The sequence below is a fragment of the Nymphalis io genome, chromosome 7, assembly GCF_905147045.1.
Source record: "Nymphalis io chromosome 7, ilAglIoxx1.1, whole genome shotgun sequence".
Classification (NCBI taxonomy): Eukaryota; Metazoa; Arthropoda; class Insecta; order Lepidoptera; family Nymphalidae; genus Nymphalis; species Nymphalis io.
The window spans coordinates 4,508,171-4,522,244 of record NC_065894.1 but is presented as its reverse complement, the minus strand read 5'-3'; the positions used below and the strand labels follow the sequence as shown (position 1 = coordinate 4,522,244).

At 34.3% G+C, this 14,074-nt stretch overlaps 1 protein-coding gene across 1 annotated transcript in view; it reads left to right on the top strand.

Moving 5' to 3' along the window:
- Positions 1-1,831: 1,831 nt before the first annotated feature.
- The window catches only part of LOC126769618 (arylalkylamine N-acetyltransferase 1), an 82,872-nt gene continuing 70,629 nt past the window's right edge, over positions 1,832-14,074 (top strand). The window contains exon 1 of the mRNA XM_050488492.1: positions 1,832-1,915. The gene's annotated coding sequence lies outside the window, so the exon portion shown is untranslated. The remainder of the gene's footprint in view (positions 1,916-14,074) is intronic.

Sequence of the window (14,074 nt, the reverse complement as noted above, 5' to 3'; positions counted from 1 at the left end):
CAGAACCTTTCACAAGAAAATAAAAACAAAATTTTAAGTTATTTAAACCTCTTAATCCCAAATATTATTACGGTGCCTAAGCATTCTTTAACTTTACTAGGCGCTCCAATATTTGATGATGCATTTCTTCCCTTAATAAATTCAAAATTAGAAAAGTTTAACCTCATTTCGAAGCGTTTCTTAGACATTAAGCCACACATAGCCATTTTCATTCTTCATACATGTTTATTTGCCTCAAAGCTTATGTTTTTATTACGCAGCAGCCCCTTTTGGAAATTCTCTTACATTACAGCCGCTATTGATGCCTTCCTTAAAGACACAATAAAATCTAAATTTACAATTCGATATACGTTCTTGGACACAAGCAACTCTTCCAGTCAAGCCACCATGGCTTAGGTATAAGGTCTACGTCATCTTTGGTGCTCCCAGCTTGGCCTCTGCTAATGGTTCTATCACTCTCGTCAGTCGGATATCAAGCTTTCCAAGTTCGACTGATGTTGTAGTAAAGGATCTTGCTGAGGCTAAGACAGTGTTTCTTGCCCTGATAAAGTATTTACCTCAGATATAGCTTGTCAGAAGCACTGGGATTCACCTCGTATTAAACTTACACACAATTTGCTCCTGTCCCAGTGTACTTCAGATACAGACCGTGCAAGACTGCTAGCTGTATCTGAAAGAGAGTCAGGCCACTGGCTTCAGGGTCTCCCTTCTAAAAATCTATGGACAATACTTGATCGGGCAACGATACGCATCGCTGTAAGCCTTCGCTTAGGTTTAAAGGTCTGCGAGCCTAACCCATGTCCCTGTGGTACCCGGATGGATCATTTTGGACGCCATTGTCTTAGCTGCCGCAAAAGCGCTGGCCGTGCATATCGCCATGGATCTCTTAATGACATACTTCGTCAGGCTTTTGCCACAGCATCGATTCCTGCTACTTTGGAACCGAATGCAGAGATGATGGCAAGAGACCCGATGGAGCGACATAGGTGCCATGGTCGATAGGACGTGTCCTTGTGTGGGATGCAACTTGCGTAAATGCGCTGGCAGTTTCTCATATCAAGAATACGTCTCTTAAAGCCAGTGCAGCCGCTGAAGCTGCTCAAATACTCAAGCGCCGCAAAGATTCACTTTTATCCAACGAATTGAATTTGCGGGGCTGGTTTTGAAACACTGGGTCCATGGTCGTCCGATACAAAAAAAATCATAAAAGATATTTCTAAGAAACTGGTCCACACTTCTGGTGACCCAAGAGCTGGCGCTTATTTAGCCCAAAGGCTAAGTCTAGCGGTGCAAAGAGGCAATAGTCACTATCACTACCTTTTCGACGGCGTGTTTTTGCTTTAAATTTGTAATGTGTGTTTTGTTCTTTTTATTTTTATTTTGTATTTTATAAAAATGTCTGTAAATAAAATAAAATAAACTTGAACGAATTATATACAAGAAAAAAAAAATAGTACATATAAACTTACAATATAATATTATCAATTATTAAATGTTATATATATGTTTTATATCCGATTAGTAGGTTTTCTTGTATCCGGAAACAAAGAAAACTATTTTATATATTTCAGTTTTTAATGTAATTTTTAGCAAAGCATTTTTTGCAACAAAAAAATTATCAAAATAATTAATATGTAAACTATTCGCAGTAACAATTAATTATCATTGTACATAATGATATTGGCTGTATGTATTATGTTAATGATTAAGTATAAAAAAAACGCTTAGTACTATATTTGCTGACTGTACTTATAGAGCTCTAAATACGCATAATAAAATCGAATATGAAACATCCGCAGATCCCTGTCATCCTGTAATCATTCATATGCCGACCGTTATACTGTAGTGAAATAAATCAGTGCTTGACAATACACTCAAGAAACTTTTGTAATTTTATACGGAAAATACGAAAAAGGTATGTACTATTTTTACTATACAACTAGGTATTATTCATTAAAAAATAATACATTTGTCTAATACATACATCGTTTATATACCCTGAAAACCTACCCTGTCTATAAACTAATATTTTTTGATCATGAGACTTAAATCTTTATTCTTCAACTAATAAAAAGTCCTGATGTAGACTTTTTCTTTCAATATAAAATATATTATTTATAAATAATATATATTAATTTATAGGTACTAAAGAATAGCACTTCACGTCGATTATAAAATATAAAATGATGAATTTTCTTTGTGAAAAAAACTATTAAGACTAAATAACCTAAAAAACCTAAGCTAAAATTCATTATATATTATATTGGTATATTTTTTTTCTTTCTTTATAATCCTTCTCCTAAAAAAAGGAGAGGAGGCCTAGCCCAGCAGTGGGACATTCACAGGATGTTACTATAACTTTTACGAATTTCTACCTCAAAAATGTATAGTACCTAATGTTTTAATCTGTTAATTTTTCACAAAAAATTAAAGTTAACTACAATACCATACCCTGATCCTGCTCGCATCCTTTACTCATCCTTATTCCAGTGAAATTAAATTACATACAATAGTTCGTTGTCACGTACAATATAATTCATACTAAACATTATTAAAAATTCTCTTGGAGTTATCAAGAGTTGAACATTAAGATCTACGCAAATAGTTTAATTACATTCCTTATCTTTCTAGAACAGTTCATTTACCACGTTTATCAAATGCATTCGCTTGCATAAATACAAAACACTTGAGGATTATTTTAAGCGTTAATGCGATGTTATTTGCTTATGATATTTCTTTGTAAATTGCTTATGTTGTATTAATAGCGGTACACGAAATTAAGTATCGCGTCATATATTGTGTCTAAGACTGATATTAAGAATTCTAATAAAAGTGAAAAATTATTCGAAGTGACAGATACTGAATTTTGTAGTAACCAATGTAAAAGACTACAGAAAATCGGATTAGTGTCCAACAAAACAATACTTTATATAATGTTTTTTTTAAACGTTATAAAAAAGCACAAGAAGAATCGTAAACATAAATTAACAAATGATAACTGATTGCTTGAATTCCTGCAACCTTCGGTTTCGATTTACGTATTTTATCAACTGAGTTACCTCGTCTCTTCGTTACTTATGTTAGTAATTTTAACTTTCCAATAACGTAATACATTAGATTTTTCAGTTAGTCGAAAGAATAATCTTAAAGGCCTTAGAGTCGAATGATATGGTTCCTAGAAATATGTATACATATGTATCTAGATTCGTCTGCATTAGTTTTATATTTTCGATTTGCATATTTCTAGTAAAAACATAGGACGGGTTTTTTTCCGCTTGAAAAACGCATTTACGCGTTTCCCCCACTTGAAGTGGAGGGGGGGGGGTATGTGGGGCTGAAGGCGCCGGACACCAAAAAACCAGCGATACCCACACCGTCTTTTCGGGGGACGCCGCGAGATCGCTTGCGCATACTACCGTGACGTCCCGACGGTAGGCCCGCCTCTGCAGGCCTCCAAATTCTAAGGGGTTCTCAGGGGTTAGGGGGTTACAGACACCCCCTAGCCCCGGCGACATTTACGGCGGGAGGAGAAGGTTTGTATAGCACCGACGTCTTCTCCCCGGTCTTCTTCGGCGAAGCGGGTCAGCGGAAGCACTGTTCTCACGCTCCCGCTCCGCGGCCTCCTTCTGCGACATGACGTTTTCGCAGAAATAGACCATCTCCTTCCAGCCCCTCTCGATACCGATCATGGCGTTTATCACGCTCAGAAGCGAGAGGTCTCCGCCTACAATGGGCGCCAGGTAATGGCGCTGAGGCCCCCATGCAGCACACTCAATCAGGGTGTGACGCGCCGTGTCCGAAGGCGCGCCGCACTTGTGGCAGGAGAGAGTGACCTCCCACCTCGCTATCCGGTGCAGATACCTACCGAAGCAACCGTGCCCGGTTAGTACCTGCGTCAGCCTGAATGTGAGTGTGCCGTGACTCCGTTCCACCCAGCGACTCAAGTGGGAACGGACCGCCTCCACTGTCGCCAGGCCTGACGAGGGGGACCCCAGGTCCTCCTCCCACCTGCGAATCAAGGCTCGCTGGGCTAGAGCCCTGATTCGCTCCACCTCCGCCAATCCTGGACGGTCGCCACTCGACCTCGCTTACACCCGGAACCGGTACACTTCCGCAAGCACCTCTGCCTGGAGTTCCCAAGGCGGATCGCTCGCGAGAAGTGTCGCTGCCGTCCATGACACTGTACGGTAAACGGGTTTCACTCAACACATAATTTGACAACAAAAACCTTATTTATATTCAATTCAAATTATCCTTTTTGAATTACCATTTAAAAATTCATTTTTAAATGGTAATTCAAAAAAGATAATTATTATTAAATTTACTGGTGGTAGGGCTTTGTGCAAGCTCGTCTGGGTGGGTGCCACCCACTCATCAGATATTCTACCGCAAACAGCAGTACTTGGTATTGTTGTGTTCCGGTTTGAAGGGTGAGTGAGCCAGTGTAATTACAACACAAAGGACATAACATCTTAGTTCCCAGGGTCGGTGGCGCATTGGCGATATAAGCGATGGTTAACATTTCTTACAATGCCAATGTCTATGTTATGTTGACTTAACATCAGGTGGCCCATATGCTCGTCCGCCTACCTATGCTATTGAAAAAAAATTGTGTATAGCTACTTTGTTCAATATATAACAAGGATATCAAGGAAAAGTGGGAAACGAAGGTAGAAGATGATTAGGAATATAAGGAAGAAAAACAAACAGAAATAAATAGAAAAATAGCGACAATTTTAATACCTTCAGATCATTGTCTATATATATCTATAATAGAATTATAAATAGACAGATAATGTTATAAAAAGAGAGTGCGAATTTTGCTACTATAGCACCCATTTAGGAAATAGCATAATGAGTATAAATAAAAATTAAAGATTACAGTGATGTTCTTTCGATAATTTTATTGCCTTATGTTTTTGATCCCAACCTTTTAAAATATAGTGTAGCTATGCTTACAATATTTTATTTTTAACTTTATCCTGGCAAAATTAAAAAAATTGGCAATTTTGCTTCGTCTTGTTCAGACAATCATGCGATGCGTTACCTTCATGTTTGCCGGCGGTTTTCATCATACATGTCCTGTGGCACCTAGAGGAAGGCGTGCTGATATACGCTTAAGGCTTGCTTAAAGTCGTCTCCTTTTGGTTGAATCAATCGCTTTAAAAGCAAACATGAGAGTGTTGAAAGAGCGCATTTGTCGAGACTTCTACTAAAACTAAGAGAAGTAAATATAAATGAACGAGATAGCCTTATGAAAATAGACAAGTTAATTAAAAATAAATTAAGTATTTCTACATAAAGACTGCTAAGAAAGAACCAGGAAGAAGTTTTATATTAATTCTTGCTTTTAATATTTTCTACCACTTCAAACTATTTAAACATGGATCCGAGTCGCTCTTAATGTTTTTTTACTGTCGATTTTAAAGTCGCAGTTGTTCTTTCAATGCGTCTCCTTCAGAAGGAGAAAATCATAACTTTAAAAATGCCTTCAAATAAATAATAACTTGAATAAAAAGTATCGACGAGAAACAACAACCTCATTTATTCCACTTAGAAATTTAATAAACATCATATAAAATTAATTTAATTTTATAATCATATTATTAAAAGTATTTAAAATTAACAATTAGCCTTCAACGTTTTAGATGCCAATTATTTTAAAATAGAATTAAAAGATGTAGATTTATATCAAGCCCGACGTTGTTCAAGACGAAGTCGTTTTTAAACATTTACATTTATTAATACTAATGAAAAAGGCCATGCTTAGATATTTATACCATGTTTCAAATAAGTTACTTCCGAAAAACGTATCGATGACGAGATGGCCTAGTGGTAAGAACGCGTGAATCTTAACCGATGATCGTGGGTTCAAACCCGGGCAAGCACCACTGAATTTTCATGTGCTTAATTTGTTTTTATAATTCATCTCGTGCTTAACGGTGAAGGAAAACATCGTGAGGAAACCTGCATGTGTCTAATTTCATTGAAATTCTGCCACATGTGTATTCTACCAACCCGCATTGGAGCAGCGTGGTGGAATAAGCTCCAAACCTTCCCCTCAAAAGGGAGAGGAGGCCTTAGCCCAGCAGTGTGACATTAACAGGCTGTTACTGGAAGTGACTTATATATATAATTAGGCACTAAACTTATCGTTAGTCTATTCATAAATTATTTTAGTAGATGAGAGCTAATTAAAAAATCCAGTGCCAAAAATAGAAATACTTATTATTTTAATGATGCTAAATCTAATTTAACATAAATTAGCAATTTAAAGAATATATTATATTTATTTTAAATAATACCGTAATGCAATATGCATTTATATACTAAAAGCTATTTGGTAAATAGTGAAATGTTCGACCTTGCTTCGATATGGTAATTTCTGCATGTATCGGTGGATAACTAAATTAAAAGATGTTCATTTTGTTCAATGGGTAAATCGGTGTTTTTAATTATGAATATTTGCTATCTTACGATTTTCATGTTTTTTATAAGTTATCAGGCGCTGTAAGCGGTAACCTTGCCTGCAAATGCATTTCAGTCAGTCAGTCCAGACCGCGAAATTTTGATGAAGCCACTAAAATTTCATATTTCACCCGCGCTCCCCTTATCTGCCCTTTTTATAGAACGCGAATACTATTATTCTTATTGGAGTTTACTCTTTAAGAATCGTTTCAATTTCATCATCAACGAAAATTTGATTTGTAGCAAATTCAGCCTTAATAAACTTTAATTTGGTTGAATATTACTAATTGACTTAAAACCACTTCCTCCTTCCTTTATGATAAGCGTGACCTGATTCTACCCTTAACATTGGCTTCAAACGAGGAAACTCCTGAACGGTCAACACTAGTCATGAAGTTTTAAATACGCATTTAAATATGATAGCCCGTTCTATAGTCCACCATGACCTGGTTGCTGTACCCAAGGTTGGTTCAACGGTCAACAGTACTGAAAATTTAGCGTAATCTTTTCGTCTCAACGAGACAATATAGATTGATTTAAAAAACAGAGAATATGTTTGAAGTACTCGTGATATGCGTTAGAAGATGTAGCGTTTCGCGGATAGTAGCAAACGCAAACAGTTTTCTTCTAGCTACAGATAGAAAAATAAAATATCAGACAAACGGCTTTACGGGCTTTCTGAGACAATGAAGTCTAATTGAACAGTACATTGGAAGTGGAAGTTTCTGAGAATTTATCGGCAGAAAAACCCAACTTTGGTTCTTTGACATTACAATATTTAGGTCTGTAAAGTCTTAAAAGTAACTAATTAATCCAAGCTTGCAATTCTATATTTAGTATATAGAATTACCTATACGAACCCACAATCTTCGATAGGTAAGCCACCTTGGCTCTAATGTTTAATACTAATCTCATATTTTCGTTGTATATTATACAGTCAAAGCTAAACAAAAATAAACAGCAGATCTAGGTTATTTTAGTAAATTTAATATTTATAATAAACTGGTTTACAGTTATCATCCAGGATATGCATACATAAATGTATAATGTTTAGTTTTTAAAACGTATGTAAGTTTGTATGTAATTCTTTATATTTATCATATATAGCTTAATTTCAATCTTTCTAAGAGCGTCAACTTATTTCTATATTTAAATTAAATAACCTTCGTTTTTATTACTAGTTTATTTTTCATACATTAATTTGACCATGATATAAAATTGCATAGACGTTCCTAAATATATTATATTTAGGCTTTTTAGAATAATAAAATAAGGAATATAGATTCTAATCGTTTATTGGGTCCTTACATATGAAATTAGCGTTTTGTCGTACTGACCACTTTGATCTGAAATATATCGTCTTTGGTTAAGAATTCCAAATTCAAATTTATAAATTCATTTAGCTGGTACATTTGAGTTTTGAAAACAGTCATTAATTTGTTTTTTCTTCGTTATTTTTTTCTTTGGCGTCGCTTAATACCGCACAATGGAAAACATGAAATATCGGTATATTTACGAGTACAAATTCTACCGTGGCAACAGTGCTGCCGAAACAACTCGAAGGATTAATGATGTTTATGACGCTGGTGTCGCAAAAAAAAGCACGGTACGTTTTTGGTTTCAACGTTTTCGTTCTGGAAATTTCGACCTTCAGAACCACCCCGTGGACGGCCGGAGACCAAAGTGTAAAATGAAGAATTAAAGGCTATTGTGGAAGCGGATCCATCACAAACACTTCAGAGATATCTGCAGGCTTCGGGGTAAGTGATAAAACTGTATTAATCCACTTGAAGCAAATCGGGAAAGTAAAAAAACTTAAACGATGGGTACCCCATGAATTGAGTGAATCGAACTTGCAAACACTCGTCGCAATGGCTTAACCCTGGAGACCCAGCCAAATCCAGCCCTAAACGAAAATTGACTCAGAAAAAGTTACTTGTAAGTGTTTGGAGGACTAGCGCCGGTGTTGTTCACTACAGCTTTCTAAAATCTGGCCAAACGATTACGGCAGATATCTATTGTCAGCAACTGCAACCATGAAGGAAGAACTAGCTGCTAAACAACCAAGATTGGTCAATCACTCTAGGTCACTGCTGCTTCACGACAACGCAAGACCACACACTGCACAACAAACAACCATTAAGTTCAACCATTAATGTCTGCGACATCCACAGTACTCCCCGGACCTTGCTCCAACAGATTACCAATTTTTCAGGAATTTGGACAACTTCTTACAAGGGAAAAAATTCAACTCCGATGCGGCAGTCTAAACCGCCTTCAAAGAGTTTATTGATTCTCGCTCCCATGGTTTTTTAAGGGATCAATGAAGATGTTTAGTTAAGGGATCAATGAACTACCTATGAGATGGCAAAAGTGCATAGATAACAACGGTGCATACTTTGATTAATTAAATATATTTTACAAAAAAAAAAATACCTTATATTCCTCCCGTACAAAACGCCAATTTCATATGTAAGGACCTAATATTTGTATTAATTCAGCCAGTAAATAAAACAACTTTTGCTTTTTAACGTAGAAAAGTTAAATGCGGTTAAACATGCGCTTACACATAATTCTGCACCTCAAAAATGGCCATGACTGTTAACATAATAAATTAACATTTGAAATTGTTATATTTAAGTTATGATTATTTAATGTAAATATACATTAAATACTACACTACGTTATTAGAATAAAAATAAATATTGCATTTATTTTCTATATAGAATATAGCTATTCGCACCGACTTACGCAACCTTAATTCTATTTATTATTTAGTTGATTCAAAAAACACAAATTCTTTGCAAAGAACAGTTTATTATTTTAATTATTCATTCAGATCATAGTTCACTCCATTTCACTTTCACCTTGAAATTGTGAAGTGGTCCTGCAGTTAGTATCCTGTTAGAGACATACCATACATACCCCAAGGACCGAGAGATCCTCCGAGGTTATGGGCGAATAGACTGTTAAGATGATCAATTATATTCTTTTCAATTATATATAAACACAGTGCTATCCGCTTAAATTTGATCATCAATTTAAAAAAAAAACGATGACATCTATAAAAAATCCTCCTCTCCTCTTTTTGAGGAGAGGAGGATTTTTTGCCTTTAGCCCAGCAGTGGGACATTCACAGGTTATTACGGAAAATATATATATTCTTTATATTTTTATTAAATATTATTAATAAAGTTCTACAATTTAAAAACATACAAAAACAAAAACAGTAAATGGTGAATGTTAAATAGATATTTTTTATACAAAACAAAATTGTGAATACCTGTTTATAGGAACGTCTTAAAATAACAAAATAAAAAAGGATAAAAACAAAAGCAGCATATCTTTTTGCGGCATTTAAAATTTTCCATTCAGACATTTAAATCCCGGCCATTCATTCACGAAATTAACTTTACAAGGTCGAATAGAAAACTCTAGAAATGCCCAATAAATTTCGAAATGTCTTTACTTACAAAGTTTGTAGCCTTTCACTTGCATTATGAAGGTAACAACGGTGTACCATCTTTGTTTAAATTGTATATTAATTATTATTAGAATTTAGGAATTTTTTTACTTCTTGTAAGAAATATTTTTATTTATTTGGAAATTTATTTATACATATATTATTTAACATAAAAACCTATATGAGACACAAGTGTTCAGAGTTACATATTCTTATAAGAGATCTCTGCCAGAAGTATAACATAAATTATTATAGTTATATACATATATAGTTATAGTACAATTTTAAAGCTTTCTAGTGGATTGATTCCTCGCAACCATACAGGTTGAGGGGTTCGCTAAGGTATCCGATTTATGGATGCACTTAACAAAATAACTGCTGGTCGTGGTAATCTATAAATTAAGATATTATTATACGACTGTATTCATTGTTACGTATATCAATTATATTAATCGAAATAGATAACGGTTCTTTGATTTAAAATAAAATGTAAACAAGAACAAAAAAAACATTTATTTACAAATACTTATATTGATTAATACGTTTTAATTTTACCTTGAAGTAAATACCGTTAAAACGATAACTAGTCCTAATTGTATTACGTACATAAACACTCATGATATTGTCACACATACATGTTCAAGGATTCTTGATCCTGACTTACATAACTGAAAAAAGCGCCTATACAGTCAAAGAATTTAGAAACTCCTTTCTTTGTCGCACTTCCAAAAAATGTCCTCAAAAATGCCCTCGTAATTAGCAGAATAACTTAAAAGTTTATACTGCCTTCGCTCAAATTGAAATTTTAGTCCCTGCCTCAGTGCATCATAAGAACTGTCTCACTTGCACCATGCAAGCAATTAATTTGATTGTTTACATATGGCAGGTCTGATAATTTTTAGGGGCTGGTTATATTATTAAATTAAATTAGTGCCCTATTAATACTATACCTTAATTACACTAATGAATCGGTTCGACTGCTCGAAAGCAATGAGAAAATTCGAAAGTGTCGCAGAAAATGTTGAAGCGAACAATCGGAGTAAAAATATTCGTCTCTAATCCCAAGTCGCACACGACAACACATTGTTGAAACATTTAGAACTTGCATTAACAGTCAAAAACCTTATATAACATATATAACCCCCGCCCCCCATCCAAGGGTGAGCATTTCTCAATGCTAGAGCAGTCTAGCATTCTTGCCATGATTTGTGCAGAAGCTATTTTTAATTTTGATTTGTACATAATTATTCAAGTTTTAAAGTTTTAATAATCCATATATAATCAATTCGCAAATATATTTTTATTTTTACTTTACTTATAGCCAAATAAACAGTAATTGCAGGCAGAATATGTGAATTAAAAGGACAATGCATTCTTACATATTTTTTTTGTAAAATACATATGCAATTACTATCACTGACAATAATATATTTTTATTGAATTCATTATTGTTTCTACTTTTTTCATTAAATGTCCTTGTTATTGAAAATAAAAATAATAAAATGATAAATAAATAAATATACAATTTAACAGAACTACTTTCTATACTAAAGCTTTAGAATACAAAATACATTATCATTATTAATTGCACCAAGGTTCACTTCATTTACCATATATGGTGTGTGTGCGAAACTAGTCGTTTTTCTTTGTAATTGTTTTTAAAAATGGAACCTACTAAACATATAGACATTTACGCATTGTTTTTTATTTTTGTTGTTACAGTCACAGTATTAAGCTGAGGTCTGGTCGGTAAATATCACCCGGTTTCTCGCTGATATTATGTAAGGAAATTTACGTCACTTAAGGAAGTGTTTTGTCTTTTATTTATTAAAACACAATCAATTTTCTATTATAACACACTATAATAGAACATAATTTTATATGTTTTGTTTATTGTATGTGCATATTTATTAAGATTTTGAGCAAGAAATTTGGCATATAGATCAAATCTGTAAACTATACAACTTTTATAACATTTTAAGTTTTTTCATTAAATTAAGACAACAATTGTAATTGAACCCGTACCGTAACAACACAATAAACATTGTTGATTTTTAAAAATAAATGAATACAGCGAAAGACTGCGCAAAAAAATAACTGAAAAGGGACAGAACACGTAATTTTTTTTTTTTTATAGAGTAGGAAGGCGGACGAGCATATGGGCCACCTGATGGTAAGTGGTCACCAACGCTCTTAGACATTGGCATTGTAAGAAATGTCAACCATCGCTTACATATCCAATGCGCCACCAACCTTGGGAACTAAGATTTTATGTCCCTTGTGCCTGTAATTACACTGGCTCACTCACCCTTCAAACCGGAACACAACAATATCAAGTATTGCTGTTTTGCGGTAGAATATCTGATGAGTGGGTGGTACCTACCCAGACGAGCTTGCACAAAGCCCTACCACCAGTATCTATAAATCTCGAATGAAGATCCTTTCAAAATCCAAAATCGTGCTAGCACATCTAAGTTATTTTATATGTTTAATTTTTAAGCTCACATTTCATGATTTTGAATTCCTTCCTTCTTAATTGTCCCACATGAGTATCGAACTCACACTGGACCAGCATGGAATATGCTACAATTTCGCAAAGCAGTCATATTAATGTGCTGTTAATTTTTTTTTGACAACAATTGCTATAAACTTATTTCAGGCTCTTACATACCTCAAACAAATTATATTTACGGGTAATATCCGTTATTCATAGAATTAGCTCGCTGAAGTGGAAGTGGGCCAGTCATATCTCCAGGCGCATTGACGGCCGATGGAGCCGACACGTATTAGAGTGGAGACCACGCTTAGACAAACGTAGTGTAGGACGCCCTGTGGCAAAATGGACCGACGATTTAAAAAAGGTGGCAGGTACGGGATTGAGGTGGACTGCCCAAGATCGGGATGGTTGGCGTTCTATGCTGTCCCATAGAAGCTTTCGTTCAGCAGAGGACGGCAAGAGGCTAAAAAAAAATCCGTTATTCATAGCTTTTGTTTTGAAGATAAAAATAACAAATTAAAATACCATACGCTTGGTTAGTCTATCCAAAATCTAACTCTACGTATGCAAGGTTGCGATAATATCTAGAAATAAAAAAATTACGAAACCAAAAATATAATTAGAACCTAATTAAAGGCTTAATATAATTAATTCACTCAGTGTCTAAAAATAAATATTAATACTGCATTTAAAACATTTATTAACATATAAATTTAATCATAATAAATTCCATTTTTATTTATTTATAGAATAAATAGTTGTACGGATGTTTGTTTAATGTGGATTGAGGTTGAAATTTGTGAAATTTAAATATATTTATTATAACATTGCGTTTCAATCGGAACCTTCAGGTTTTACTTAGATAGGTGGAGGCAATATGAGCATGTTGTGATATTGTAAGTCCTTCGACGTCGGACCGGACACATCACGCTAAATAAGTTTTCTTATATGATGGGTAAGACAATATCACCATACTGCATTGAATGAATTGTTGATCCCTGGTCATATGCTTCACATATGATCAGGGAGTGTTTTTCTATTTGACCGAGTCGGTTATTTTTTATTCGAAAACGTTGAAACGTTTTATTCGAAAATGTATACCCTTATACAATTATATATAACATACTGTGTGTGTATGTAGTTTATGTCTAAAAAAACAAACAAAACTTATCTCTTATGTAGAAAAGCCAGACCCAATTTTAAATCTCTATAAACTCGTTTACGCTTCAGAGGATACATACTGTTGTTGTTGCCTTGTTTTTTTTAACTGTATTTATATAATAACTTAAAATAAGTAAAGCTATTATGTATGATTTAATAAACGTCCGAAAATTTCAACGAATACTATTTCGACGTCATTTTATCATCTAAAGCTAACCTTGCACAATATTCCATTTCTTGTTATTTAAGATTTTAAAGAAATAAGTATTATACTAAGCAAGAAACTAATTCAACCTATACATAAAGATAAGATCAGTAATTTTATATAACTAACAAATTACATTTGTAATGTTATTAATGTTAGGATGTTGTTAATTAATTGACTTCCTCATTGTCTAGTGGCTGGATATAAGGACGCATATACCGAGGTCCTGGGTTCAAACACCAAGTCGGGCCGATAAAATGTTATTGGGTTTTTCGGTCGA